The sequence below is a fragment of the Lepidothrix coronata genome, unplaced genomic scaffold (assembly GCF_001604755.1).
Source record: "Lepidothrix coronata isolate B3197 unplaced genomic scaffold, Lepidothrix_coronata-1.0 Scaffold83, whole genome shotgun sequence".
NCBI lineage: Eukaryota > Metazoa > Chordata > Aves > Passeriformes > Pipridae > Lepidothrix > Lepidothrix coronata.
In genome coordinates, this window is record NW_016690263.1 from 3,603,031 (window position 1) to 3,620,431 (window position 17,401).

Below are 17,401 nucleotides of genomic sequence, written 5' to 3' on the forward strand. Positions count from 1 at the left end.
TAATTGTAATGTTAATGATGAAAATAAATCACAATCAGTGTATGCTCTTTGTGGCATTAGGAAAAAGTCTTTAAATAACAATAGTGGATTTTTTTGCTTTCTTTTGGAAACAAATTAAGCTTGAGTGGAAGATCTCTTAAGATCTCAGTTGTCATGTTAATGCAATGAATTGCAGTAAAAAGAACATGTATCAGCTTGTAGTCTCTCCACTGCTTAACCACAAAAGGTTAGACTAATGTTTTCCCAGCATCCTTACTATGGCATTCTCTGGCTTTTATTCATCAGACCTCTGTTAACATTTTCAGCAGTTTTCCTATTTAATTTGCAAACGAATTGATGTGTTATTGAATTATTAACATGTTGCTCTTTTTAGAACAGCAAGTTCTTGTTTGCTCTAGGTTAACATTACCCCAGGAGTAATAGTGCAAAAGTAATTATTAGGTTATTAATTTAACAAAGTTTTTTTGATCTAGTTCCATTTTAAGACTAAAGCTATAGACTTCATACTTAATTTTACCACGGGAAAAAAACACCAACAAATCCGGCATAAATCACAGGAAGTACAAACGCCAGTGGCTTTATAGGAGCAAACATTTTATTGTTAATAACATTTCTAGATAAAAAAGATTTACAGCTCGGTACAACTTCATAATGAAGTTTAAAAGTTTTTTATATTATACACTGCCATATCTACAGGTATGATAGACTGCGGTTCAGGCACACTGGTTATTTGCAGCAGACATGGTGAGAAGGATCTGTGGATGAATTTGTTCAGGGCTCCATGCTGTGACTTATACATTAATCATGAAGCATCATGCTTATGCAAATATGCAGCAGTCTAATTACTCATACAGAGTAGAACATGGAATAATGTTATGAGCTATTGGGCCTCTGGAATATGTTCCTCAGCCAATTTTCAAAAGCAAAGTAGATCGAAGATGCTTTTTTACTTTGGAAAACAAATGTACAATTGTCTTCTTAGTGCTTATTTCATGCTTTCAATTTTAAAATAAAACTTGACCCCAGTTGGCATGACATTTTCCTAGACACTGAAGAGTAGCTGGAGATATTCTGAATCACTGACAAAGAAAACAAAATGTTCATTCAGAGCCCAGACCAAAAACTTTGAGAATCTTATATTTGGAGAATTTATTCAGTGTGTTTTGTGCATTCTGCCTCATGAAAACGTTGAGGTTGGATTTGGCATTTTCTTCTTGCTACAACATGTGATTAATCAAAATATTCTGATTTTACTTCTGAGAATTCAACAACTTAAAGATAAATATGCAGAATATTAAGCATTCCACTTTATAATACAAGGTTTCATTGCAGAGATTTGTCCATAAATTACTCTTTAACAAAATTACTATGTGCTTCCTTCTTCCATGAATTTTTGTCAGATTTTCTTCACATCTTTTAGTAAGATTGGATAAAAATTAAATAGTAACTTACTTACTTTTTTGCAGCTGTTGCAGAGAAAAAGAAATTACTTACAAAACAAGTCACGAGTGTCATGATAAACACAACACAGCACTAAACAATCCTAAAATAACAATACTTTTCACCAAATAAGTTCATCTTGCTTGATCTATGCATTCTTCACCTGTTCACAGGTCAGTGTGTAGATCAAATTCCATCTATACACAACAGCAAAACACAGAGTGCCATTTATGTGTACAAAAATAATTATCTCTGACAACAAAAGCAAATGTCTAAAGACTGCCATAGAAAGAGAGAATGAAGACCTTTTAACAAAGGTGCCAATATGCTTAGAAATATCTGAAGATACTCTCTGCTGTGGTGGCCTGTGATGCAAGGAGGTTTTAGTGGAAATTGATGTTCCAGCTGCAGTAGAGCATCAAATAAAAGCTAAAGAGTGGAAATTTTAGATGGTAAGTAAGAGATTTGTCCTTTTTAAAAGATATAAGAAAGAGGGTATGAAAGTGTGAGATTTTGTGATTTTTAAATTGCAGAGGACACATCATCATCTGAATATCATATCACAGGATAATGAGGAGGCTGTCAGTCTTCTTCCTGTCCAGCAGAGGATTATTGGAGTCCCTTACAAAGAAAAGTATTGTATATTTTGTTGTATCTCTCTATCAGTAAGGTAGCACCAGAGGTGACTTAAAAGAGGGTTTTAGGGTGAGATTTGGTGTTTGGGGGTTCCTGTGGCCATGAACGCTTAAGTGCTGCCTTTTGAGGAGTCAGAAGCCCTCAGCAGGCAAACAGGTGAGCAGAGAACGGTGCCAAGAGCAATCGAGGCAGAGTTAAACGGCTCCAGAGAGGGTGTGGAACTGAAGACATTTGCATGGCAGTTCGCACAGGCAGGACAAGCAGGAAGGCCTCCTCTCTGACCATCTGGGAGCAACCAATAGAGGCAACAAACAGACTCAGAAAGCAGGTAAGCTAGAGCAATGAGATCCTTTCAGCACGAGTCTTTTTAGTTTAAGCTTCCTCATTTATGATGTTGACACACCATACAGCTTGATCCCCTGTAGCTGGTGGAGTCACTGAACCAACCATGTCAGAGGCCTCCAGCCAGCCAGACCTGTTGATGGCAGATGCAGCTCTCCAGGTCACAGGTTGCCAGGAGTGCCTGATGCCTCTTGTGAGGCTGGGACAAACATTTATGTTGCAGAGGGTGTACCATGGTTGAAGAGCTGTGTTGCCATGTGAAGGAGCTTCATGAAGAAGACGCTACAGCCTCAAGACTCTTGGGAGTCTTGAACCTCCATTGTAGTGGAGAAGCAGGTGAACCCTACGATGTAATTAGTCAAAGGAATGTTAGTCAAGGGTCTGTTAAAGATGAAAGCTGGAAGTGGATCACCGCACGTACCAGGAGGAAGGTTCCTACTCCTCAAAATTTGACAGGTAGGAGTGGTGCCTTCTGCAAAAGTTATGAGGCTGTGGAACTAGAAGGCCAGACAACTGATGAGATGGGCTAAGGTCCTTCTGGGATAGTGGGATCTTCTAAAACAACACAACCTGTACCTCACATGAAGACCTCCTCTGTTAAGAGGAACAGAAGGGTAGTTGTAATAGGCGACTCCCTTTTAAGGGGAATGAAGGGCCCAATATGCAGACCAGACTCAACTCACAGGGAAGTCTTCCAGGGGCTCAGATCATGAAGCAGTCTTCCTATATCCTATTGAAATAAGTAAAACAAGAAGTTTGAAATTCCAGAATTTTGAAGTCTACAGAACAATTTGTATCAGCTTCACTCTTTAATGTAGATATTCAACAAGCTAAAGTTACTAAAAATGATTTTTGATTTGGCTAAGGTCAGCATTTCTTTGTATAAAAAGCATCTGAAATAATTAGGAAAGGGAAACAAAGTGAATTCTGAAGTGTGGTGACCACCTTCTCTCATACATGAGCATCAAGTTTTTCCAGTATGGCTGTTGTAGGCAGGTCAAAAAAGATAAAAGCTAAACCAGTAAACAAACAAGTCCTATACTTTTAAAAATAGTTATTTTATTTTAGTGTAGTTTAAAACTATCTCAACATTTTTCAAGTATTTGCCAACCTTTCAAGTAATTACCTAAATAAACATATCAAACATTCAAATTTTCTGTTTGTTTCTTTTGTATATCATACAATCATCCTCTCTGGAAGACTGCAGTTAAGATATTTAAGAAATTTAATTTTAAGAAATGTTGAAATCAGGGCATGTCCAAGAGCACAAATTCTTTGTATGTATGTTTTCACTTTGAGCCTGCATGCTTGATTTGGAACTAAAAAAGGAATTAAAGTGAAAAATTACAATGTTGTTGAATCTCAGTGTTGTGTATTACGCATGTCAAATATTTACACAGACAGATGTATTTTTCCAGAACATTCTTTAAATAAAAGAAAAAACAGTGTTGGTATAGCTGCTCACTTGAGAGAAATTGGAGACGAAGAGAGGAACATACACAGTGCCAGCAGAGAATAAAACAGATTTGTAACTTCTAAAAGACCTTGTGCAAGTATCCACGAATTCCTTCAGGAAATCTTAAAAATATATTAATGGAAAAAATTCTTCTTAACTTTGCCTTTTTTCAATTCTTAGTCACAGTCATATAAAAGTAATATCTTTCTTAGGGAAGTGGCTACATCCTATGGCAAACAGCGATACTTTTGGAAGAAAATTCCACTCATTCTTTACTTTAGTTATATGTGCAGTTGTCAGAAGTATCCAGAACTAAACCCATTTAATGCCTCTAGTACTTTATAAACATCCTGAATCTTGTTTTCCCATTTATATTTAGTTTAATCATTATCTTTTGTTCTGACCACTTCACATTTTGTCATTCACATGTCACTTCACATTTTCCCATTTAAGTTTTCAGGGACAAAAAGTGCTCCCTGATTTCCTCTAGGATCTGAGTGCTGTCAGTAAGTGCTTATGGCAGTCAGGAACTCTGCCTCTTGGTGCAGATCTGAATATGATGAGGGAACAACCTCCTGTACAGCCAGAGGGAACAATTTATGATGTCATCTCTTAAATTTCAACTCTGAGACAAAAAGGTGAGTTCCACAAAGACACTCATCACCTGCAAATTAGCAGAGTGAAATCTGGAATTGTCATTGTGTCAAGTAAATCATACTTTCTTCTTGACTTGCAGGATGAGCAAGCTATATAGTATATTGAAATTCTCTTTAATTACTCTTAGCAGCTCTAAAAAAAGAATTAAATTTTAATTGAAAAGCACAAAATTAAGACAGTGTAATAAGAAAATAAGGACTAATTACCACATTTTAAAAAGCCCTTAATATTATGGCAAATCTTATGCTTTCAGAACCCAGGATAAGGGTACTCTAACTTCACAGGCCTATCACTTAATTACCCAATAAAGTTAAAATTGAGATTAAAATCCTATAACCTAAATAATAAAATGAAAATACTACTTGAAAATCTTGGCTTTCTTGGGCAATATTTTGACCTTCACAGTTTGAATAAACAAATACTCAATACCTAGAATAAATGTGGCTGGTAGAATATTTAACGATTAAAACCTTTTTTCAGCATTTGATTAAGAGAGCACTAAATGGAAAACTAAGATAACAGTAAAAATAATTCTGAAATATCTTAGATAGTTTTTCTCTTTTTTAATAAAAAATAAATTGAAAATATGTTACAAATGTCTCTCTCTTTTTTGCCCTAGAAACTCTCTGAAAAATAGTGTCTTTTCGCATAAGCATAATCATTAGAGAATTTTATAAATTTGAATTTGTTAAAAAAGCAAGAATATTTTAAAATTACCCCCTTTTTAATTAATCTAATATACTATATTTTACTCTTAAATGTAGAAAATCTTCTTTCTTCTTATTTAGAAAAAAAAATTTCAAAGCATAAACCCTATTCCAAACTGAAGAATATCAGCAGTAGTACTTTTGCTAGAAGTTTTAGCACTGCTATTTGGACTGAGGCTATTTCATTTTTACCTTAAAATGAGTTTTGCATGTCTCTTAATCTTTAGAACAGTTTTCCTGAAATATCTTTACCTGACAGCCCTTGTATCTATGTTAGGATGGTCTCCTTGGCTCCTCTGACACAAAAGTGGAGTACAACATATTCTAGTAAGCTGACTTGAATCTTGTCCGACATAGGCTTCAATCTTCACAAGAAATATATTAATCCAGCAGTAATGGTACCTAAACTAAGCCTCCTGACACCAAAGCAACACTTAGCTGACTGGTGACATGTTCAAAGTTCTTGAAACAGAATGGGTTTATGTCTTTATGAATTAAGTTTCTCTGTGTAGGAATGTCCAGTTGTCATAAACTGTCACAATACTCTTGTTTATTGAGTGGAAAATAGCTTCCTTGCTTGGAGAAAAGGTGAAGAGCAACAAAAAAATCAGTAAACGCTCTTGTCTTACTGACATGCTAGTATTACTACTCCTTCAGTGATAAACGTTTTATATCTCATTACATACCGCTAAAGATAATTAACTCTAGAGGTATCTTTAAGGGATTACACACCTAGATTACCTACAAGTAATCTATCTGTGTAATCTGCAGCTTCTTATTCTGGCACAAGATTATTTTAGTAATGTAGTCGATGGCCTTTATCTTCCAGGAGGTGTACACTGAACTGAACAGTTTCAAATCCTGGGGGGGATCTTGAGGTGATCTGTGACCTCATACTTTTTTGATGCATGTTGAAAAGTAAAGTAAACTTGTACTGTGTAATTTATGTATTTTATTAAAAGGATAACAAAGATACATAAACTTAGCTGTATTAATCTAAATTTACTAAGACTACTTATTTCCATTTGGCTTGTGAGAGACCAAATGCTAGCTCAGAAAAGTTGTAAATCATCTTACCTATTTTATGCTTTTATCTTTTCCTGAAGGCTCATGCATCTTCTTGAACTCCCTTCAGGTCACATAGTAAAGCATCTTATCTTCTCTGAAAGTGTATATCAGCTATATATTTTCTCCTTATATCTTACTATTTAATGTTATTGACACTCTTTTTCATTACTCTTTCCATGAAAATAAAATAAAATAATTATGGGGGAAAAAAAAAGAAATCCTACAGTCTTAATACTGAATTCCTTCCAAAGGACTGCACAGCGCTCTGAAGTATCAACCTCTTCTCCCAGTTTTGTATCATAACGAAACTTGCTGAGGAGGCACTCTACCCATTCATCCAAGTCTTTTGTGAACAATTTCAGTAGTACTGGCCTCAGTATTGACTCTTGTGGGACTCCACTAGTTACTAGCCTCTAACGAGACTCTGTGACATCAGTCACAGCCCTCTGGGGTCTGCCATTCAGCCAATTCTCAATCCACCTCAGTCTGCTCATCCAGTTTACACTTCCTGAACTTGTCTAATGCAGGGTACTGTTAAGTCCATATCCTCATGATTTCATTAATTAATTTTCTCATTGAAGATAAATTTCTTCTTGCTGCAGAAGGAAAAGGGCAAGGATGAGGATGCTGGCCATGGTGTGACTTGGATTATCTATGGAAGACTAGTGACTAAGTTTACAGATGTAAATGATCTATGTCTCAAGAGGCCTTAGAAAATAACTCTGCTTATCAGGGAAAGAGTGAGAGTTGTTGATTCAGAACAGGGTCTGCCTTTTTTTGAAGAAATCATTCCCTCTTTCATAGAGCTTCTCCTTAAAAAATCCAGCAGTGCCCTTTACTCTTATGGGTATTTTTCATCTGTAAAGAAAGCTACTGTAGAGGGACAGCCAGCTACCTAGGATTACAAATTACAGCAGAAATCTCCTGTATTAAATAGGTCACTCATCATGGCCCCTGACACTGCTGTTTCTCAGAGGTCTTTCTGTTTCAGTTTAGTGTTAAGGATGCATCCTTTTAAGTATGCCACACTGCATTAATATCTCCATTTTTTAATATATTTTATGCTGTTATTTATGTTGCTCTTTGGAAGACATGTCAGCCTCTTCTTCCTATTTGAAAATATTAGTATCCATAATTTACTCAAATAGAATAAATCACTATCACTTTATTACTTTATTTTACTTTTTTAGAGGCCAGCCCAGAAGTTTTAAGTCAAATGATTTTTATTTGGGGCCAGAGTTTGCTAGTTCTATAAACATTACCTTGTGTCTTATCATGTCACCATCTTCTCTTGATGGAGGGAATAAAACAAAGCTGTGAAGTCTTAATAGAAAGGTTTGTAATGAAAAGAATACACTTCCTCTTGAAACCGGACATAACTGATTATTAAAATAGTGCAACGATTCATCTTTGTTTAAAATATGCCTGTCTGTCAGTCTCTAAAATTACTTTTATTCCAACTCAATAAATTCACATATTAGCAACAAACATTATCTGAATCCATTTGTAAAACTTATGTAAAATACAATTTACTGTTTACCTTTTCTTTACATGCAGAATTCCAGCCCTTTGGTTTAAATCTGTATTACAATGGCAATGTTACCAAGCATGCTGTGAGTTAAAGACAAATACATTCTTGTAATCAAGATATATTTGAAAGGTTTAGTAACATTCTTTTATAAGCATATTTTAATAGGTGCTCCGCATTTTAAATTATTTCTTTTGAAAACTGGATTACTGCAAAATCTTCCCATGACCTTTCAGATGTGCAGCTTGCAAAGTCCCTGAAATGATGCAGCAATAGCCATTGCACTGTTACAAATCTCCTTTGCAATTATAATGCTATCTGTGTATGCATTGGAACTGTTGACAAAACCACCTTACGATTTTCTAGAATGCCCATTTAATCATAAACATTCCACAGTCCTGCAGTAGTTATTTAGAGGTACTGGGGTTTTTTTGTTTGGTTTGGGTTTTTTTCCTCATAGTGCTAAATTAGTTGATTCTTAAAATATTGATTTAGGCCCTTAGGGTTGCACACTGATCTCACCCATGCTTGATGAAAACTGAATTATGGATAAGCTCCCCCCCCTTACTGGAATAAAATAGCTTAGATATTCAAAGAAAAGTTGGCGACCTATTAATTTTAAAATTGAAAAATTTACTTCTTAGAACTTCTAGAATTTCATAATACTTAAGGCACTCTAAGTTGGACAAAGTCAGCCACAAAAATATTTGAGCATGCTGTCTTTTAAAGAATTCAAAATTACCTTTTATGCAATTTTTCATATGACTAGTAATAGTAATCTTTGCTCAAATCAGAAAAACATACCTTGTATTTTATAAAACAAAACTATCAGTCATGATAAAAGAGTTTATTTGTTGTTCTAAATTTTCAGTAATTACAGTTAATTTGAAAAACACAAATAGGAAGATCTAAGATAATATTGAAATGGAATATTGCTAACATTCTATTAATATTAAGTGCCTTGTTCATTTACAATGTATTTGAATGTAATTTGTATATTTATTAATATTTTACTGACAATATCCAAAATAAAAAGATATAAAGTATGTTTAAGGTAAAAAACCCCAAATTATAGTCCAAATTTGTTGTATCAATAATTGGGTAACATGAACATAACATGTAAGTCATGACAATTAGATGTAACTACCTCATGTGTATGAAAAAGGACCGATGTATTTCACTTGTGTACATGTTGAATTTATGTGGTATTAGAAATACAGGATTAACTAAAGTAGTACAAAGTGAAGAATTCAATCCTTTGATGACACGATAATGTTAAAGATAAGGAATATGGAAAGGAAAGCCATATAGGAAAGGAGATTTGTATATGATGAGCGAAAGATCCTCTTTTTCCAAAAAGAAATTACCAGATATGCAAGGGAAAGATGTCACACTGATGTTTGATCTGTGAATTAGAATTTCAATTTGTCTGAAATTGCCTCAAGAGACTTGTAAGAGCAGTTTCTCAGTTTGTGTGAACTCTATGTCATAATCCTAAGAATCAAGTAATTTACCCTATATTGTGTAAAAAAATCCCCAAACTGTGATTCTTTGGAGATGTTTTATTTCAAGGTACAAACTCTGAGCATTAGATTGCATTGAGATAATCACTGAACAGGAAGAAATAGGTAACTGGGATAAATTTCTTTTTTATGTTTCCTTTTAGGCCAGATATGCTGCATATCCTTCACAGCATTGTGCCATAATTCTTCCAACAGTAGAAGAATTAGGGTGGGTGTTTTTTGCAAGAAAATATATACCAGAGAGGGCATCTTGAATCTCACCTTTTTTTTTCCTTAATCTAAAGTTTAAGCTATGAATAGATCTACTGCAATATGAACAATCTATGCAGGAGAAAGGAGATGGGGAAGAAGGCATTTCTATCACTGTTAGCTTCTTCATGATCTCCAGGTTAAAACTACCAGTATACTGACACTATAATTAATATATTATATATATACTTTAACAGAGTTTACATGCAACAAAGTTAAATCTTAACTGACTGAGACATGTGGGAGCTGGTGGTATAGACAGCAGCAGCCTGGGAGTCATTAAGAGGGACTACAGAGACCTAGGAGAGGTGGTAAAGGGCTCCGGAGCTCAAGTATTTTTTTGTCAATCCTTTGGGTCAAATGAAAGGCATCCAAAATAACCAAACAAATCCGGCAGGTTAACAACAATGGTGCCATAGTCAAGGTTTTGGTTACACAGACTGTTGGACTCATTTTGCCAAACCTGATCTACTGGGGCCTGATGGGGTTCATCTGACAAAGGGGCAAAGGGGGGAAAAAATATCTTTGGTCAGGGAATTGTCAGGCTGGTAAAGGGGGCTTCAACTAGATTTGTCGAGAGGAGGGCACCTATCCAAGCCAATCCTGCCAGTCAGATGCCAATACCTGTAATGGATGCCTGGAAGAGTGCAAAGGCATTCCAGATACTCCAGCCAGCAAGTCAGCTTTATCCAGAGCCTGACTTGAATGCCTATACACAAATGCACATAGTATAGGGAACAAACAAAAGGAAATAGAAACATACACACGCCTGCATAGACGTAATATCAGCGGAATCACAGAGATGTGGTAGGATGGCTTCTATGATGAGCATTGAAATGGAAGGTTTTAGGCTTTTTATGAAAGGCTAGGGAGTTGACAAGGGCATGTAGCCCTCCATACCAATGACTGCCTGGAGTGTGTGGAACTCTGCCTGGTGAAGGATGAGGAACCAGCTGAGAGCTTGTGGGTTAAGATCCAAGGGAGTTTAGGGACAGGAGATATTATAATGGGGATCTGCTACAGGATGCCCAGTCAAGGAAATGGTATGGATGAAGCCCTCTACAGGCAGATAGGAGCAGCTTCACATTCACAAGCCCTGGTACTCATGGGGGATTTCAACCACCCTGACATCTGTTGGAAGGACAAAACATCAAGGCACAATCCTGGAGGTTCCTCAAATGTGTCAACAATACCTTCCTCACACAAGGGATTGAGAAACCAACAAAGAGTGGTGCCATGGTGGACCTTGTGCTCACCATCAGGGAGGAGCTGATGGGGAACGTAGTGCTCCAAGGCAGCCTTGGCAGTTGTGACCACAAAAAGGTGGAATCCTAGATCCTCAGGGCAGTGAGAAGGACTCATAGCAAACTCACTGCCCTGTTCGCTAGAGCAGACTTTGGCCTCCTCAAGGACCAGGAGGTCCTGGTAGAGTCCCATGGGATAAAGATCTGGAGAAAAGAGGGACCCTGGATGCTGTCTGATATTCAAGGATCACCTCCTCCAACTTTAGGAGGAAATTGGGCAAAAATGCCAGGAGGCTTCCATGGATGGATAAGAAGCTGATGAGAAAACTCAGAGCCAAAAAAAAAGCTTTCAGAAGGTAGAAATGAGAACAGGTAGATTGGGAAGAATACAGGGAAATTGTACAGGAACCTAGGGACAAAGTTAGGGAAGCCAAGGCCCAGTTAGAGTCTAGCCAGGTATATCAATGACAACAGGAAGGGTTTCTATAGATATATTGTAAACAAAAGAAAGGCTAGGGATAATGCATGCCCGCTCTGGAAGAAAACACTAGACCTGCCTGCCCTGGACAAAGAGAAGGCTGAGGTTCTTAATGACTTCAATGAATTCTTAATGACTCAATCTTCAATGGCCAGTGCTCTACCCACACCACCCAAGTCAAGAAAGGCAAAGGCAGGGACTGGAAGAATGAGGATGTTAAGCCCACTGTATGAGAGCATCAGGTTCAAGACCATCTAAGGAACCCACATATGCACGAGTCCCTGGGACCTGATGAGATTCAACTGTGGGTCCTGAGGTAGGTGGCAGATGAAGTTGCTAAGCCACAATCCATAATTTTTGAAAAATCATGGCAGTCAGGTGAAGTTCCCATGGATTGGAAAAAGGGAACTATAATGCCCATTTTTTAAAAGGGGAAAGAGGAAGACCCAGGAAACTATAGACCAGTCAGTCTCTGTGCCAGGCAAGATCATGGAGCAGATTCTCCTGGAAACTATGCTGAGGCACATGGAAAACAAAGAAGTGATTGGTAACAGACAACATGGCTTTAGGAAGGTTAAATCATGGCTGACAAATCTGGTGACTTTTATGACAGAGCTTCAGCATTGGTGGATAGGGGCGGAGAAACTGACATTATCTACCCGGACTTATGCAAAGAATTTGACACTGTCCTGCATGACATCCTTGTCTCTAAATTAGAGAGACATGTGTTTGAGGAATGGACCACTCAGTGGATAAAGAACTGGTAGGATGCAAAGAGTTGTGGTCAATGGCTCATTGTCCACTTGGAAACCAGTGAAAAGTGGTGTCCCTAAGAGGTTGCTACTGGGGCTGATGCTGTTCCATATCTTTGTTTGTAACAGGGACAGTGGGATTGAGTGCACCTTCAGCAAGTTTGCTGATGACACCAAACTCTGCAGTGCAGTAAACAAGATGAAGGGAAGGGATGCCGTCCAGAGGGACCCTGATACACTGAGAGGTGGGCTGATGGATTATCATGAATCATAGAATCATAGAATCAGCTGGGTTGGAAGGGACCTCCAAGATCATTAAGTCCAACCCTTGATCCACTAGCACTGTGGTTACTAGACCATGGGATGAAGTGCCATATCCAGTCTCATCTTAAAAACCTCCAGCAATGAGGAATCCACCCTGGGCAGTCCATTTCAATGTCTGATTACCCTTTCTGTAAAGAATTTCTCCCTAATATCTAACCTAAACCTCCCCTGGCAGAGCTTAAGACCATTTCCTCTTGTCTTACTGATAGCTGCCTGGGAGAAGAGACCAGCTCCCACCTGGCTACAACCTCCTTGCAGGTAGTTGTAGAGAGTGATGAGGTCTCCCCTGAACCTCCTCTTCTCTAGGCTGAACAACCCCAGTTCCCTCATCCTCTCCTCATAGGACTTGTGCTCAAGTCCCTTCACCAGCCTTGTTGCTCCTCTCTGGACCTGCTCCAGCACCTCAATATCCTTCCCGAACTGAGGGGCCCAGAACTGGACACAGTACTCCAGGTGTGGCCTCACCAGCACTGAGTACAGGGGGAGAATCACTGCCCTGGACCTGTTGGCCACACTGTTCCTGATCCAGGTCAGGATGCCATTGGCCTTCTTGGCCACCTGGTCACACTCTGGCTCATGTTCAGCTTCCTGTCAATCCAAACTCCCAGGTCCCTTTCTGCCTGGCTGCTCTTCAACCACTCTGTCCCCAGCCTGTAGCATTGCAGGGGGTTGTTGTGACCAAAGCAGAGGACCCGGCACTTGGCCTTGTTGAACCTCATCCCATTGGAACCTGCCTGCCAGCTGATTGATACTCTCCCCTAACTTAGTGTCATCTGCAAATTTGCTGATGGTGGACTCAATCCCCTCATCTAAATCATCAATAAAGATATTAAACAGGACTGGGCCCAACACTGATCCCGGGGGGACACCACTAGTGACCGGCCACCAACTGGATGCAGCCCCGTTCATCACCACTCTCTGGGTCCGGCCCTCCAGCCAGTTCCTAATCCAGCACAGGGTGTCCCTGTCCAAGCCGTGGGCTGCCAGCTTTTTCAGAAGAGTGCTGTGGGAGACGGTGTCAAAGGCTTTGCTGAAGTCCAGACAGATACATCCACAGCCTTCCCCTCATCCACCAGGCAGATTATCTGATCATAAAAGGAGATCAGGTTGGTCAGACAGGACCTCCCCCTCCTAAACCGGTGCTGGCTGGGTCTGATCTCCTGTCCATCCTGTAGGTGCTGTGTGATTGCACTGAGGATGATCTGCTCCATAATCTTGCCAGGCACTGAGGTCAGGCTGACAGGTCTGGAGTTTCCCGGGTTCTCCTTTGCCACAGTCTGGGGCAGGAAAGGGTCCACGACAGCAAACAGGGTTCAAGCAAAGTAAAAGATTGAGCCAGGTTGTTGCTGTGTGTACTCACAGCCCAGAAAGCCAAAAAAATCCTGGGTTTCATCAAAAGGAGCATGTCCAACAGATCAAGGGAGGTGATTTTTCCCCTTTACTGTGCTCTGAGAGATCCCATCTGGAGTGCTGCGTACAGTTCTGCTACCTCCAAATAAGAGGGACATAGAACTGTTGGATCAAATCCAGGGAAGGGTCACAAAGTTAATAAGAGCACTGGAGCACTTCCCTTACAAAGACAGGCTGAGAAAGTTGTGACTAGATGATCTTTGAGGTCCCTTCCAACCCTTAACATTCTATGATTTGATGATTCTATAACTGGGTAGGCCAATAACATGTACAAATGGAAAATACTATTGAATTTTTCTAGAAAGAAATGTATGAAGCAATGGCACTGAACAGCCCTCATACAAAACACCTACCACATAAGTTGTATTTACACTGTGTAGCAATTCTTGTCCTTCATCTCAAAGTAACACATAATGCTAAAGAAAACTATTAAGCCGTAGCAAAGAAAGTATAGTGATACCATAGCACAAAGCTAGACCTAGACTAATTAGTTATGCAGAAGATAATCTGTCCTTAGAAGGACCATGCTATCATAACTGTATTTTTTCTTGAACCCAAATATCTACCAAATAGTTCAAAGGAAAATGTATGTTTTACTATCCAGTGTAGATATGAATTACCTTGTTGCATTTGCACACACTGGTGGAATATGTGCAAAACCTTCAAAACTCAGACCACAATGCAAACAAAAAAGGATTTACGTAAGGTTTTGCAAGAAAAGACTTAAAAGGGAACATGTGGAAATATGAAGTGTAATGTGTACACATACATCATGGTGAACTTTGACAGATAGATTTTTCTCCCTGCAGGCAAAAAAAAAAAAGTCATTAGCTTATGTTTCTCTGGGCAATAATGTGTTTATCCTGTGGCTGTCATGGCTGTCATGATCAAGGACAACATTCTAGATTCGTGCATTTTTCCACTGTTCTTTGATCACAGATTCATATGTCTGCCCACGGTTTCAGGTAAAGCAGTAGCAGCGTTATTTAACTAACTTGCTATATCATATTGTTGGGCTTCTAGTCCAGAAATTAATGAGTATTTCTCAAAGTGAAATTCTTACAGACAGATCTAATAGGCTATTTCTTTAAAACCATTTTAATAAATCAGAAAAAGGATCCAGTAACTTTACATGTTTTATATATACAAAAAAAGCTGATAAACTTTTCCCATATATATATTGGATTTATTATATTTCTCCAAAGCAATTTGACAAGCACTGAATTATACTTCCTTTCAGCTTCCAAGAGAATTTTAGTAATAAAAGCAGAAAAGTTGCTGCTGAAATTCATTTTCTTATAGATTTATAAGAAAACTGAAAACTGCTTTGATGTCTTTTGCATTCCCTTGCCATTTCAAAAAAAGAAAGAAAAAAAGAAAAAAAGAAAAAAAGATAAAAGATAAAAGAACTTCTATTAAATTTAACAACACTCTTCTCCTCTTCCCCTGCTTCGAACCTTATTTATCTTTTATGAGGCCTGGGCATTTTGCCATAATAAAACTGCATAATATACTAGAGTTCTATAATCATTTAGTGGTTTTTCCTTTTTTTACCCTAACAACTCACTGTGGCATTGACCCTGCCATTTAAGAATTTGATTTGAATGGATCAAAACTTTAAGTAGTACAGCATGTAGTTCAATATTCAAAGTAGTGAACTTGGACAATTAAGGTACCTAATTTTCAGAGGGATTGCTAGCTCTACTTGCTGCTAACAGCATTCCTCGCAGCTTAGTTTTGCCTAAAAATAGTAACTGGGATATATATCTTTTCAGAAGTTGTGGAAAGAAAATATTAACAAATATTAGAAAATGTTTAAACATGCTACATATCCTTGAATTTATTAGATTTTCTTTTGTTATTGATTTCCATTGGATGGTTTTCCACAATAAAATTATTAATTTCTAGTGAGTCAAAGAACTTCTGTTTATATCTCAACTGAGGTCTTATTTTTTTCAGATTTCTGAGAATATAGACCTCTTTTACCATCTTATCCTACTTTCTTTCATTTAAAGGCATTCCATTGTCTCTGAGAAGTGGATCGAATGTAGTTATGGACAAAATTATTGATGATTTTGATTGAGTTGAAGCAAATATTAAAGGGGAGGTTTTTATTCTGGTTTTGTTTGGATTTTCTCTTAATGTAGGCATCAGTAATGAAACTACCTACTCAGAGTATCTGTCTAGACCTCTTTTAAAAAGGCTGGAGAAAAAAAATAAACATTTGGAGTGAATGATCCTAATGAAAAGAAGCAAATTATTTCCAGTGAACATTTTCCTGAAATCTCCTTTTTTAACAAGGATGATAACTGGAGTTAAATTCTTCTGTCTTCACCAGAGTGTTTAATTTTAGATTACAAGAAACCCTCCCATTTTAACATTTTGTCTTTAACACAAACATGAGAGTTTTGCAAGTTATTTTAGCTGAATTACAGTATAACTCATTGAAACATTTATAAGAAACATAAACATCTGTATTCTAGACAGAAATATAAATAGGTTATAATTGCATTCATACTGCTCAAAAGCTATTCCTCTGCTCAAAAGCAAAGGAAAGAAGAGCAATATCTGAAGGATATTGTGGATACTGTCTTGAGAATTTTGAGCTTTAACTGTCTCTGGTAACCTGATATTGTATTTCCGCATTCATCAACTGAAACTACACAGCAGTTAAAAACTGTGAAAAAGAAAACAAATAATATAATACAGAAAGAAACCTGAGATACATTTCTCTTGAATATGTTGAACGTGTAGTTTTGAAGGTTCAGTCAAGACAGTGGCTGGCAGATTGCCATTACCTGCTTCCCAGATAGACAGAAAATGCTAAACTGAAGACTGCAAACAGAATAAAGTTTGGTACACTGTGATTAAGATCACAGAAATGGAGAAGACATAAGGGAACAAGACTTTGGGAGGGAGTCAGATCTGTGTAGATTTCTTCTTAAGGACATTACTCTCTGAAGAAAACACCTTCTGTGCTCTAATATTTGAGCCTTGGTTTTCTGAGTCAGCCCACCAACATTCACATTGAATGTTTTAATAGATGTTGTGCAACTCTATTCTAGCTTTGAGAGAAAATCCACCTAGGAATTCTAAGGCATTTTTGTTAATACAGGGTCTTTTTAAAACTTCTTCTGTATTATATTTCCTGAGTTCCTAAATTCTCTGTTTTAAAACTGTGTAAGTGACATCAAGTAATCACAGGTTGCAATGCAGCATATAATGAAAGAGAAGAGAGATTTTATACCTATCTTTTTCCCTCTGTCAAAGATTTGAGCAGTGATGGTAAATTATCTCACACTAAATAGTAAACAGAATTTTAAAGTGCTCTGGCAATTAAAGTGCTAATCTGAGAAATGTGATGCCTACTTTAAGTTCCCTGATGTTCTGTAGACTTTCTCTGTGACCTTGAACAAATCACCTAGTGGAATTTTTCTTGTCTACATATAGTAGTCTGAAAACCAGGGAGACAGACGAACCAAGTTACCTAGATTAATGTAGATATATCTAACCACTGGAGGATAATGCAAGCAGGCAACTTCTTCCATCTTTTTTAGGATAGGACAAATCACCTTTAGAAATAAGCT

General features: G+C 37.7%; 1 long non-coding RNA gene across 3 annotated transcripts in view; it reads left to right on the forward strand.

The window, feature by feature from the left end:
- Positions 1-2,296: 2,296 nt before the first annotated feature.
- The window catches only part of LOC108499992, a 31,968-nt gene continuing 16,863 nt past the window's right edge, over positions 2,297-17,401 (forward strand). For all 3 annotated transcript variants that reach the window (XR_001875731.1, XR_001875729.1, XR_001875730.1), the window contains exon 1: positions 2,297-2,404. This is a non-coding gene — a long non-coding RNA (uncharacterized LOC108499992). The remainder of the gene's footprint in view (positions 2,405-17,401) is intronic.